The following is an 11,807-nucleotide window of genomic DNA, read 5'->3' as shown; positions in this document are numbered from 1 at the left end:
GATTTAATTCCAGTTCTAAGTTGCATGACCTTAGGCAAATTCCTTCAATTTGAGCAGATGCTTGATAAATGCAAGATGAGCCAAAAAAAAAAAAAAAAAGAAAGAAAGAAAGGAAAAAAAGCCTGATAATTTTTACATACCAGAGTCATTAGAGAGGAATACTCTCTTTTCTTTTTCATATGTGGCACTGGTTTAGGATCCGTGTTTAACAATCTTTAATGTTCTTGTTTGGGCTTCTTTGTTCTTTATTGTTGTGAGCTGAACTCTGCATTCCTGGCTTTCTCAATTGGCAATCCCATAACAGCCTTATTTTAGCTGTTTTATGGGTTTTTTTTTTTTGTTTGTTGTTTTTTAAGTAATCTCTACACCCAATGCAGGGCTTGAACTCACAACCCCAAGATGAAAAGTCGGGCGCTCTACTGACTGATTCAATCAGATGCCCCTATTTTATCCCACAACTTTTCTCACTGTAGCTCTTGCCTTTCTCCCCCAGTGCCTCCTTTACCTCTTGGAAACAACTTCAGTCTTGACCTACCAGGCTCAACCGTGCCAGTGATGTCTCACTCTCTAACTAGAAAGAGGACGGGCAACCTTTGAACTTGAGCCTGCAAGTCCTTTTTCATTCTTGAAGTAAATGAAAGCTGAAACAGAAATGGCTGATGGGCACCTGGCTGGCTCAGTTGGTTAAGCCTCCAACTTCGACTCAGGTTATGATCTCATGGCTGCTGATTTCAAGTCCCACATCGGGCTCTGTGCTGACAGCTCACAGCCTGGAGCCTGCTTCGGATTCTGTGTCTCCCTCTGTCTGCCCCTCCGCTGTTTGCACTCTGTCTCTCACATTGTCTCAAAAGTAAATAAACGTTAAAAAAAAATTCACACACAAATGAAAATGGAAAAACTGCCAATACCTGATTTCTGTCCCCTATTTTTCCACTTGCAAGCATATACTTTGGTACCTTTTGTCCCCATGGAAAAAAAAATATCTAAGGTTCAGACCTACCAATAACAGGAAGAAAAGAAAAAAAAAAAAAAGCGTTTTTGTTTTTTTTTTCAAGAATGAAATGTTTTTCCATCAGAGTGGATTCTTAAGCACGTTCTCCACGTATGCGGCCTGCTAGCTGGATGTCTTTTGGCATAATTGTTACACATTTGGCATGGATAGCACACAGATTGGTGTCTTCAAAGCGGCCCGCCAGATAGGCCTCGCTTGCCCCCTGAAAAGCACCGATAGCCGCGCTCTGGAAGCACAGATCTGCTTTGAAGTCCAGAGCAATTTCTCGCACCAGACACTGGAAAGGAAGTTTGCGGATCAGAAGTTCAGTGGACTTCTGATGACGTCACCGAGGGCCAAGGTACCAGGCCTGTAACGATGAGGTTTCTTCACCCCTCCAGTAGAGGGCGCAGTCCTGTGAGCCTGGCTTTTATAGCCAGTTGCTTCCTCAGTACTTTACCACCGGTCGATGTGTGGGCAGTCTGCTTTGTACAAGTCATGGTACTGAGACCTCCTTGCTGACCCCCTTTCTCCTTCGGCTGGAGCTCAGTGAGCTAGAGGTCGTACTGGCGTTAGCCAGCGACGGCCACTTGACAATAAATTATTTAAAAAATAAATAAGAGATGGCAGAGAAGGAATAAATTCTAGGGATAGCAAAAATTGTGATAAAAATTTAAAAAAATAATATTTTTTTCTCTGTTGAAAAAAAAAAAAAGAACAACTGGAGACCCGTTTCTTTCCTGGATTGAGTGTAATGAAGGGGTGAGCAATTCATTTGGTTTTGTTGTTGTTGCTGCTGTTTTTACATAGCTGCCTATTTTAGAGTTTCTGTTTTTGAGTACATACTTTTTTAAGATTAATCTCTACACCCAGCATGGTGCTTGAACCTGCAACCCCGAGACCAAGAGCCACATGCTCCACCCACTGAACCAGCCAGGTGCCCCGCTTTTGAATATTTCAATTAATCCTAGCATAAATACATAGAGCCCCCAGTGTTAGGTTAGATGACAAGCAGCTATAATTCAAACATGAAAAAATCTTATGTTTTATGTTCTTAGTCACCTGTAATCGCTTGATCTACAGATGCTGCAAGCTTCTTTCCTGAGGAAGTGTCCAGTTAAACCACATGCTGAATTGTGCAAGGAGAGCATGTGTGGTTCATTTGCCTTTTTGATCTCTGGCAGTATCTTCAGAAGAATACAGTCCAAGCTGCTGAGCTGAAGCCATGGGTCTCTTTAACTCCCTTCATGTGGGGACACTTGACGTTTTCTCACCTTTCTTGCAAACATGTAAACCTCACAAAGAAAGTTTGAGGAGGAGGTTGAGACTGTTGGGGCAAAAGGAAACGAGAGGCACTCAGAAGCTCCCTGGGTCTCCTCAGCTGCTGGGGCTCCCCGGCCCCAGTGCGAGTGGGGTGTGGAATTCTCAGCCCTTCCAGCCCCCTTCCTCCTCCTATGGGGCTGAGAGGCAGCCTCCTCCCTGTTCTCTGAGCTTCTCTCCTGCCATCACTCCCACCCCATGACACCTTCCTGCGTTTAAATGTTAGTCACCCTTGCTATAGAAGTAGCAAGATCCAGTGGAAAAACACTGGACTAGAAATATGGAGTCTTGAATTCCACTTCTTGGCCTGATGTCATTGACTTGAACTAATATAGGCAAGTTATCAGCCTCCCTAGAGGTCAGCTTGTACAACCGTAAAATGGACCACCTGCACCTACCTTCTTGACCACACAAGGATCCCTCTAGGATTTGGATGAGGTGATGGCACAAAGGTACCTAAGAGTAAGAAATGCAGGACAAATGTGAGCTCAGTTTTCTCAGGAGCCTCCTGCTTATATTCATGTTTCTTAGTCTGGCTTGGATTGCAGGAAGCCAGGGAAGGGACTTTGCATCTGTCTTCACACCGTAGCAATAGCAATGCTTTTATATTCTGAGGAATTAAATTAGAATTTTTTTTCTATTTTTAGCTGTTTTATTTATTTATTTTTTATTATTTATATTTTAATTAGCTAACGTCCAGTGCAATATTGGTTTCAGAAGTAGAACTTAGTGATTCATCACTTACGTACAACACCCAGTGATCATCCCGACAAGTGCCCTCAATACCTATCACCCATCTAGCCCATCCCCCACTTCCCTCCCTGCATCAACCCTCAGTTTGTTCTTTATCGTTAAGATTAAGAGTCTCTTGTGGTTTGTTTCTCTCTCTTATAAAGAATTATTTCAAAAGAATGTCCCTGCATCCTCCAACCTGGCTGTCTAAGTCACCTCAAAGAGCTTCCCCTTGTTTTTGCTGAGTTCCCGTTCACAATTTTTTGAAAGTTTTGACTCATGAGGACCCCTTCTGTCTTTCTACCTGGTGCCACACACTAGACTGGCTGGCTGGCTGCCTGCCCTGCCCTGCAGGGTGCAGAAAGCTCTAGCTGGGCAGGAGGCGGCTGCGGTGGACCTAACAAGTAGAAGGTGATGGGGCAGGAGAGAGGAAAATGGGGTGCATTAGAGGGAGGAGGAGCATGCAAAGAGAGGGGCTGGCTCACCTCCATCTTGGGCTGAAGTGAAAAGGAAAGATCCCCCTTGGACTGAAGGCTATTGAACTTCTGCTCAGAAGTTGACTTGTCAGTCAAAAGCAGTTGTAAATGGCCTTTCTATCCTGGATAGAAGATGTGGGGCTAAAGGCTAAACAGCTAATCTAAGGGCTGGGGGGGCAGCATGATGTGAAGGCTCTGGGCACCAACTTTAAGGTCAGGTGAACCTCAGTTTGAATCTTGGCTCCATAGCTTTCTAGTTAGAAACCTTGATCTTCCTAAACCTTTTTTTTTTTTTCATCTGAAAATGTGCTAGTAGGTATCTGATGAGGAGTTTTTCAAGAGATTAAATGAGGAAATACATGGAAAGCACTTAGCACATAGTAAACTCTCAGTAACTAATAGAAATTCTTGTTACTGTTAAATACAAAGGAGACCAGTCTTAGAGTTTAAAATAGAACACAAAGGTAACCCTGGAGCGGGGTGTGTGGGTGGAGATGGGAAGGACAAATAGGGAAAGAAAGACCACAGAGCAAGCATTTGAATCTGGGTATGGGGTTTGGGGAAGTGGAGAAAGAGGGAATTGAATCAAGGCACACAACTTACGCCATTTAGAATGATAACACAAGTGGTCTGGTTTTGTCAGATGGTTTCCAGAATTGTTACCATGGCAAATTCTTGTTAACTTTTAGTCACCAGCACTGTGGTATGGTTTGGTGGCATTTCCTAACTTTAAACTGGCTATGTCAATTAGGCAAAGGTATCTTAAACTGATTACAAAAATAACTAACTCTTACAGGAAAAGATTGATCAGACTCATTAAATTTAAGAACTGCTCATAAAAAGACCATTAAGAGCATGAAAAGACAAGCTACAGACCGGGAAAAGATATTTGCAACCCAGGTGTAACCCAAATAGAATGTCAAGGGGGAAAGGCAGGTGGCCAAAGACTTGAACTACACAAAGAAGATATCCAAATGGCCAATAAGCATATGAAAAGGAGCACAGATATCAGGGATATGCAAATTAAAACCACTCCATGTACTCTAAATGGGAGGGGGGCAGGAATGTTGGTGAAAATATGGAGTAGTTGGAACTCTTGTACATTGCTGTTGGGAGTGGAAATTGGTATAAAAACTTTGGAAATGGATTTAGGAGTATCTATTGCAGCCATACACATGCATTTACTATAATCCCGAATTCCAATCCTTAGTGCATGGAATAGTCAAAGCAGTGTTGTTCACAATAGTCCCAAACTGAAAATAGTCTAAATGTCCATTGACAATAGAATGAAGGAGCAAACTGTGATACATTTATACAAATGAAATATTATTCAGCGATGCAAATGGATAACCACTCCAGTAAAAACGTGGATGAGTCTCACAAACATAATGTTGAGTAAAGGAAGTACAACAGAAGAGTACCATTTCGTGTACATAAAGTTGAAATGTCAAAAATATTCTATGATGATCAACAGCAAGATCATGGTCATCTTTAGGGAAGGGGAGGTGACTGAGAGGGACAATAAGGGGACTGCTGGAAAGATTTTCATGATCCTTTCTTGATTTTATGAAAGTTGCAAAAATTTTATAAACTCATTGATTTGTCCACATATGAATTTTGTATTTTTCCAAATGTATTATATATAGCTCAATGAAAGATAAGTTTACTTATACACCAAGGAGAACCTTCTTCTCTCCCATGTAACCCCCAGAAGAGCACTGTAACACAGTGAGCTGTGAGATGCGGTGCTGTGCATTTCTTTGCTAGATGACCATAGCACTCTGCAGCCTTTGTGGGAGGGGAGACATCATCACCTCCGTGATGCCTGGGCATTGGCAGAAAGGTCAGGGAGGCAATGAGGAGGTAATTAGGCACAACTCCATGAGAAATTTTGTGAATTCAGGAAAAGACTTACACATCTTAAAACCAAGTATGCTCAGTGCCTGCAGATAGCCAGGGCCCTGTGACCTGCCAGAAGGAAGTTTCATGAAGCAGGATGGAGGGGACAGCCTCAAGGAGGCAGCAGAGACTGCATCTGAGCCTTGCACTTTCCCAAGAGGCAGGTACACATGTGAAAGAGAAGAGAACTAAGGCATGGAGGGATTAAGTACCCAGGTCCAGGCACCTGCTGTGAAGTGGCAAGATCTGAACCCAGGCAATGGGAGCCACGTAGGTGGTTTTAAGTTTTCTAGTAGCCACACTGGAAAAAGAAAGAAGAAAGTGGTGAGCTAATTATTTAAATTGATATATCCAAAAAATTATTCTTTCCACCTGTAGTAAATATAAAAATAAGTCTTGATGAGATCATTTTTCCAACACTAAGTCTTTGAAACCCTGTGTGTATTTCATACCAACAGTACAGCTGCACTTCGAGTGCACACATGGCTAGTGACCCTGTTTGGGACAGCACAGGTCTAGAGCGCTGGAGAGGAAAGAGGAGGACCATCCAGGTGAGTGGGATGGTTTGTGCAAAGGCTCACTGATGGGAGTGCTCTGTGCATTCTAGAAATGTGAATTCCAGTGTTTCCGAGCAAGTTAAATCTATGCTTAGCTTCCTAAGCATCTTCCCATGAACTGCCTGAGTCTGTGCATCCTGATGGCTGCCCCCCCTGGAAAATTTCCTCTGCTACCTGGCACCCCTCTCTGCCTCCAGTGATTAAAGAGAGCTAAAAGCACACATCCAGGAACTCAGGCTTTCAGACCCACAGGGAGCATAAGCCAGCATGAGCCACACGTGCAGCATCAGTCCCGTGCATGTGCAGCAGAAGCCCGGCCCCTCACCTCCTGACTTATCCCTGACTCCCCTTCAAAGTTCATTCTCCACCGTCCTCACCTCTCCCACCCACCTCACTCTCTTCCTCACTTCTGACTTTACAACTCAGGGGCTTCTACTCTGCCTTCTTGACCCTCTTCCTCTCTGCCCCTCTCATCTGCACTCACCTTTTCCTTAGGACATGATGCAGGCTTTTCATGTAATTTATGAAGAGCTCTGCTCTAACCAGCAACCACTGTTCGAGCTGCACAGTCCTGTCGGTGTGTGTCCACATACCTTTGTCTTGTCAGTTTCACGGCCAATTTGTCCCCCAATCAGAGCTGTGTCTTCTGTCACTGTCAGATGGACAGCAGGCAACTTATAAATAAGTGTTGTGGGAATAAAACATTCAAGGGTTGAAAGAAGTGGTATTCCCATGCCAACGTGACTCTCAAAACAGGACGGCTGAGTAACTGTACTCTATGGTCATTGTACATTTGCCAAATATTGGCCTGTTGAATCATTCCCTGAAGTCTGTCCAATTACAACATTAACTATGAATTAATTCTCCATCCGGATAGGAAATAATGATATGCGGTAATGCGAGCTAAGCATAGATTTAACTTGCTCAGAAACACTGGAATTCACATTTCTAGATGCTCCGGCCAGAACAGACTGAGACGTTCATTCACAGAGACGCATGCCCTGGCGGTGGGCATGTCCTAGATAATGCCAAGTGTTAGGGTCAGTCACTTTCAGAGATACGTGAAAGGTCAATGAATAATTTTCTCAAAAGATTTGCAATAATGCTCTATTCCCATGTCACCCTAGGAAAATTTAATTAAAATAATTTTATTTTCATCCCTGAATGTATTTGTCTTTGCTTTGAGGTCTTCACCAAACAATGCTAGGGAAATTCCTCTGAAATTCTTCTGATTCATGGAATCGATGACTGTTCTACAGAGGAAACTGGTAGGTGCTAGGACCACTACAGTGGGTGTGTTATAAACCACAGGACCGCACCTCCACACTTAGGGACCTGGGTCAAGTGCCAGTCCATTGATAATTTGCAGGGTCACTACCTCTCTGAACAGCTTTTCTTTTCAACTGCAAAATGGAAGGAAGTAGACTTGCGTTTTTAGGTGAAATAAAAACCCGGTAGAAAGCACACATATTGCCAGAGGAAGCCCTGAGGAAGAAAATGAGGAAGAGCGTCTTCTCTGACCCTCCCTAAAGGTGCATCTATTTTCATGAAGGGAGTTAATGGGGAGGAAATAGGAACCCCAGGAGGAGAGAACAGAGCTCTCAACAGAGTTGAGCACCTCCTCACCTCATGGCACCCAATCATTACCATCTAGGCAAGGCCTTTTCTTGTTCTATTTAGTTTTGCTTGTATGTTTCCTCTTCATCCCTGGCTTCATCCCTGGCTCCCACTTGCCCTCATCCCAGATACTCACTAACATGTACTTGGATGTGTGTGTGTATTGATACACTTGAAATTCTGTGATGTTATATTGTCTTTTTTTTTAATTTTTAATGTTTATTTACTTTTGAGAGAGAGAGACAGTGCAAGAGAGGGAGGGGCAGAGACAGAGGGAGACACAGAATCCAAAGCGGGCTCCAGGCTCTGAGCTGTCAGCACAGAGCCCGACGTGGGGCTCGAACTCACAGACTGTGAGATCGTGACCTGAGCTGAAGTCAGAAGCTCAACTGACTGAGCCACCCAGGCACCCCTTTGTACACATTTTAAATATGTACGTACATATATGTGTATATAAATATATGGAGAGAGAAAGGGAGAGAGAGAGAGGGAGCAAGCAGTGGATAGGGAACTCATTATTTTTTTTACTTCTTTTTTTCATTCAGCTCTATGTTTTTAGGAGTTCCGTGTCCCTGGTTAACAGTATCTTACATTCACTCATTTATTCCTCAACGATGGACACAGAGATAGACTATAAAACTCAAAGGTTAGGGATGCTCTGGAGCCAGACTGACTGGTATCATTCCCATTTACCAACAGTGGGAACTGAGCCCATTCACTCAACCTCCCAGACTTCAGCTTCTCAATTCTAAAACAGAGATAGTAGTAGTATCTACCATGAAGAGGGCTGAGAACAAACAAAGCGCTGGGCCCACATAAGCTCCCAACAAGTATTACAAGTGTTAGCTGTCATTATCATCACCGTCATGATTATTATTCCTGCACCCAGTGCTGCATGGAGCACCCTTGTACACATTCCTTATTGGACCCGGGCCTGAGTTTCTCTGGGGTGTAGACTCCAGAGAGGGATGGCTGGGTCATAGGGCGTAGGCGCACTCAATTTCACCAAGTACTGCCAAATTGCTGTCCAGAATGACGGCTCCAGTCTACATTCCCACCATCGGTTCCTGAGGGTTCCGGGAAAAGTTTTCTCCGCCAGTGAGAGCACAGATTTTAACAAGCCTTCTCTCCAGTTGCACTGACATCATCTGTCTGGGAGACTTCTGTCCAAATTGGGTGGACACGTGGCTGATTTAGGAGTCTGTGTTCTTCCACACTCCAGAGCCCTAAGTCCTGTAGTGATTATCAAATGGGCTCACACCTTGGGGGGCATAAGAATAACCCTGGGAGGAGGTTCAAATGCTTTCTTTTGGGATTCTGACCCACACATCCTAGGAGAAAATGCACGGCTCTCTCCTTACTCCCAAGTAAGAGTCCCTGCCTCCAGGAGCCACCGTTGCTGATGGACAGGTGTTTTCAGCGCGAAACAAAAGGTGGAGAATCACAGCGGGGAGACTAAGCCTGCAGTGGCTCCAGGATAGAGCCTGCAATGCAACCCGATGGAGTGGGAAGATCCCCTTATCCAGAAAACTCTCCTATTGTCAAAGATCTTTGTACAGCCTGGATAAAACGGGAAATGTCACTACTTAATTCAATCTTTTAAATTCAGCCTGTAATTTCTCTGGAAGATCATGCACTATCAACATGTTACCTGGGTTCTCCATTACCTGGGCTCCCTTGCCTGTGGCCCAATACCTGTCAGAAGGTATAAGCATGTAAGCAGGAGTCCCTGAGGCACTTGGATGTTCAGTAGGCAAAGTGTGATAAATGTTTGATAAATTTAGGAGATGTGTCTCCGGTCCACAGGGGTAGTCAGTACAGCTCCAGAGGAGATTCTGAGGCTCACTTAAGAGTGTCATTTAAATGCAGCCTGGCACCTACACCATCATAAAGATGCTAAACCATAAACAATTAATAGCTAACTGCCAGTAATCCAGGATCTAGGTCTGGAACCCAGTAACTTCCAAAATATCCCTTTTTATGAGAGGCAAGTCAGTAAAATTTTGTTCCTTCTGTGTCTACCTCACAAGAGTTCATCAAACTTCAAAAACAGAAACCAGGTAATTCACCCATTGCCTTGCTCACTGGTGAGCTATTACTTTTCCGTGGTTCCTTTCTTCCTCTGAAAAGAAACCACAAGCCTCCAATTTCACTGAATCTGTTGGAAAGTAAAGTTGGCATTTGGATGTGGATGCGTGTAGCCCTCAGGGACGAGAGAAAGAAAGAAGGCGGCTCTGTGCCAGGTGACGGGCAGACAGTTTCCTGCGTTATGAGGTAATGGTTAGTGATGCTGTTTGGCTGGAGGCTCGCACACTGGTCTCTTCAGTGTGTGCCAGGGTGTGTGGATGGTGAAGCACATTTTGGGATGCTGGGGAAGATAGAGTAATATTTAAAGTGGCATAGTAATAGGTAACTAATTTTTAAATATCGTTCATATCTTTCTTATTACTTTGACCCTCCCTTCCAACATAATCTCTTGACCCTGTAAGGCATATATTGGACCAGCTGAAGGCTGATCCAGTCCCAGCTAAAGAACTAGCAGGAGGCATGGCCGGATGGGAATCTGAGGGACCTGAAAAGCAAATAATCAGCTGGCTTAAGAGGGAAAGAGACCAAGGCCCTGTGGACCACTGTGAGGTCCACTGTTAGAAAATGGATCGGCCTGAGGAATGATGGTGTTTACAATGACCTCTTAGAAGGCAAGGACTGGGGCACCTGGGTGGCTCAGTCAGTTAAGCGTCCAACTTCAGCTCAGGTCATGATCTCACAGTTCCTGAGTTTGAGCCCCACATGAGGCTCTCTGCTGTCATCTTAGAGCCTACTTCAGATCCTCTGTCTCCCTTTCTCTGCCTCTCCCACGTGTGCACAGGCTCTCTCTCTCTCTCAAAAATAAATAAACATTAAAAAAATTATATAAGAAAAGAAGGCAAAGACTAATGTTGCAAAGGCAAGGATGTATTAAACAGGAAGCATTTGTTGGAAGAGCCAGATTAGAAGCCGATATTAGGGGTGGGGTTTCGGCACAGGAGGCAAAGACAGGTATCAGGTGTGCAAGGTTAGGAGAGGTTGGAATGAGTAAAATAACAAAGTAAAAAAGAGGTTGAATCTTGAGGACTGGACCTAGAGGCCAGAGAGGGAGGTTCTGTTAGTTTCCTCTTGTCCGTGTTTTCCTTCTCATAACATATTGTCTCTACCCCATCCCCTACTTCCACATGCAGAGAGCGGGGGATGCCTCTTCTGAGGGTTCATCTTCCCAATTTGGTGCCAAGTTGGTATCAGTGAGTGTCTCTGTCTCTGTTTTCAGGTGCTGCTGGGCCCCAGCTTCCATGGCCCTTCAAGTGAGGCTCTGCAATCCCCATCCAAAGGTTTGCCCTGACCCAAGAGAGACAAGCCCAGAAAGAGAACTTTAAGCTAACCTTGCCCAACCATTGGAGTTCTAGCCCCAGTTACTGTGGCCTCTCAACTCTCCCTAACTTTGACCCTCAATTCTGAAAAATGGGCCTCAGCCTTAGCTCACAAACATTTATTGAACCCCTGCAATGAAGCAGGCACTCTGGTCTTTACTGGAAATACAGTTACAAATAAGGTACTGGCCTAGCTTCCTGGTGACTACAGGCCAATGAGAGACAGGCTCGAGTAGACAGGAAGTTGCAGTAAGCTGCACTGAGTACTGGGAAGGGGAAATAGAAGCAAGTAGGAGGGCAGCTAACCCCAGCTGGGGGAGGAAGGGTGGGGCAGGAACTCCTAGGGGAAGTGATAACCAAGCCCTCATACAAAGACAAGTAGAAGGGAATCCAGCAAAGTAGAGGGTTGTGGGTGTGGACAGTGACGTTGGGGAAAGGAACAGTAAGTTCAATGGCCTGTAGATTAGATAAAGGTCTCAGGATCTGAACACAATTCAATATGGCTGAAGCCACAGAGGACCATGGAGGAAGGGCAAAAGATGTGACTCTAGTAGTAAGAGCCAGATTATGACCAGGTTACAAGTAGGGTGACCACATATATTTATTGTCCAAATCGAGGATTCAGCCATTGTAAACTGGGACCGCTCTGGCAAACCAATTCAGATCGTCATTTCACTTGTAAAGCAAGTAAGGATTTGACTGTAAGTGAATCTGGGTCCCTCTCTCTGTCTTACTATACCCAACTTCACCTCAGTGGCCTGCCTGAAATCTAAGTCCCTTCTGTACAGAGAGGCCCTGACTTGCCCTTGCT

At 44.5% G+C, this 11,807-nt stretch overlaps 1 pseudogene; it reads right to left on the bottom strand.

The window, feature by feature from the left end:
- Window positions 1-1,085: 1,085 nt before the first annotated feature.
- On the bottom strand, window positions 1,086-1,491 carry LOC124526604 (histone H3.3A-like; annotated as a pseudogene).
- Window positions 1,492-11,807: the final 10,316 nt, after the last annotated feature.

This window comes from Lynx rufus, unplaced genomic scaffold, assembly GCF_022079265.1.
Source record: "Lynx rufus isolate CCGP_SWC_20201006 ecotype Redwood Valley unplaced genomic scaffold, mLynRuf1.p SCAF_5, whole genome shotgun sequence".
Taxonomy (NCBI): domain Eukaryota; kingdom Metazoa; phylum Chordata; class Mammalia; order Carnivora; family Felidae; genus Lynx; species Lynx rufus.
Note: the sequence above shows the minus strand (reverse complement) of the source record. Positions and strands in the feature narration are given on the sequence as shown.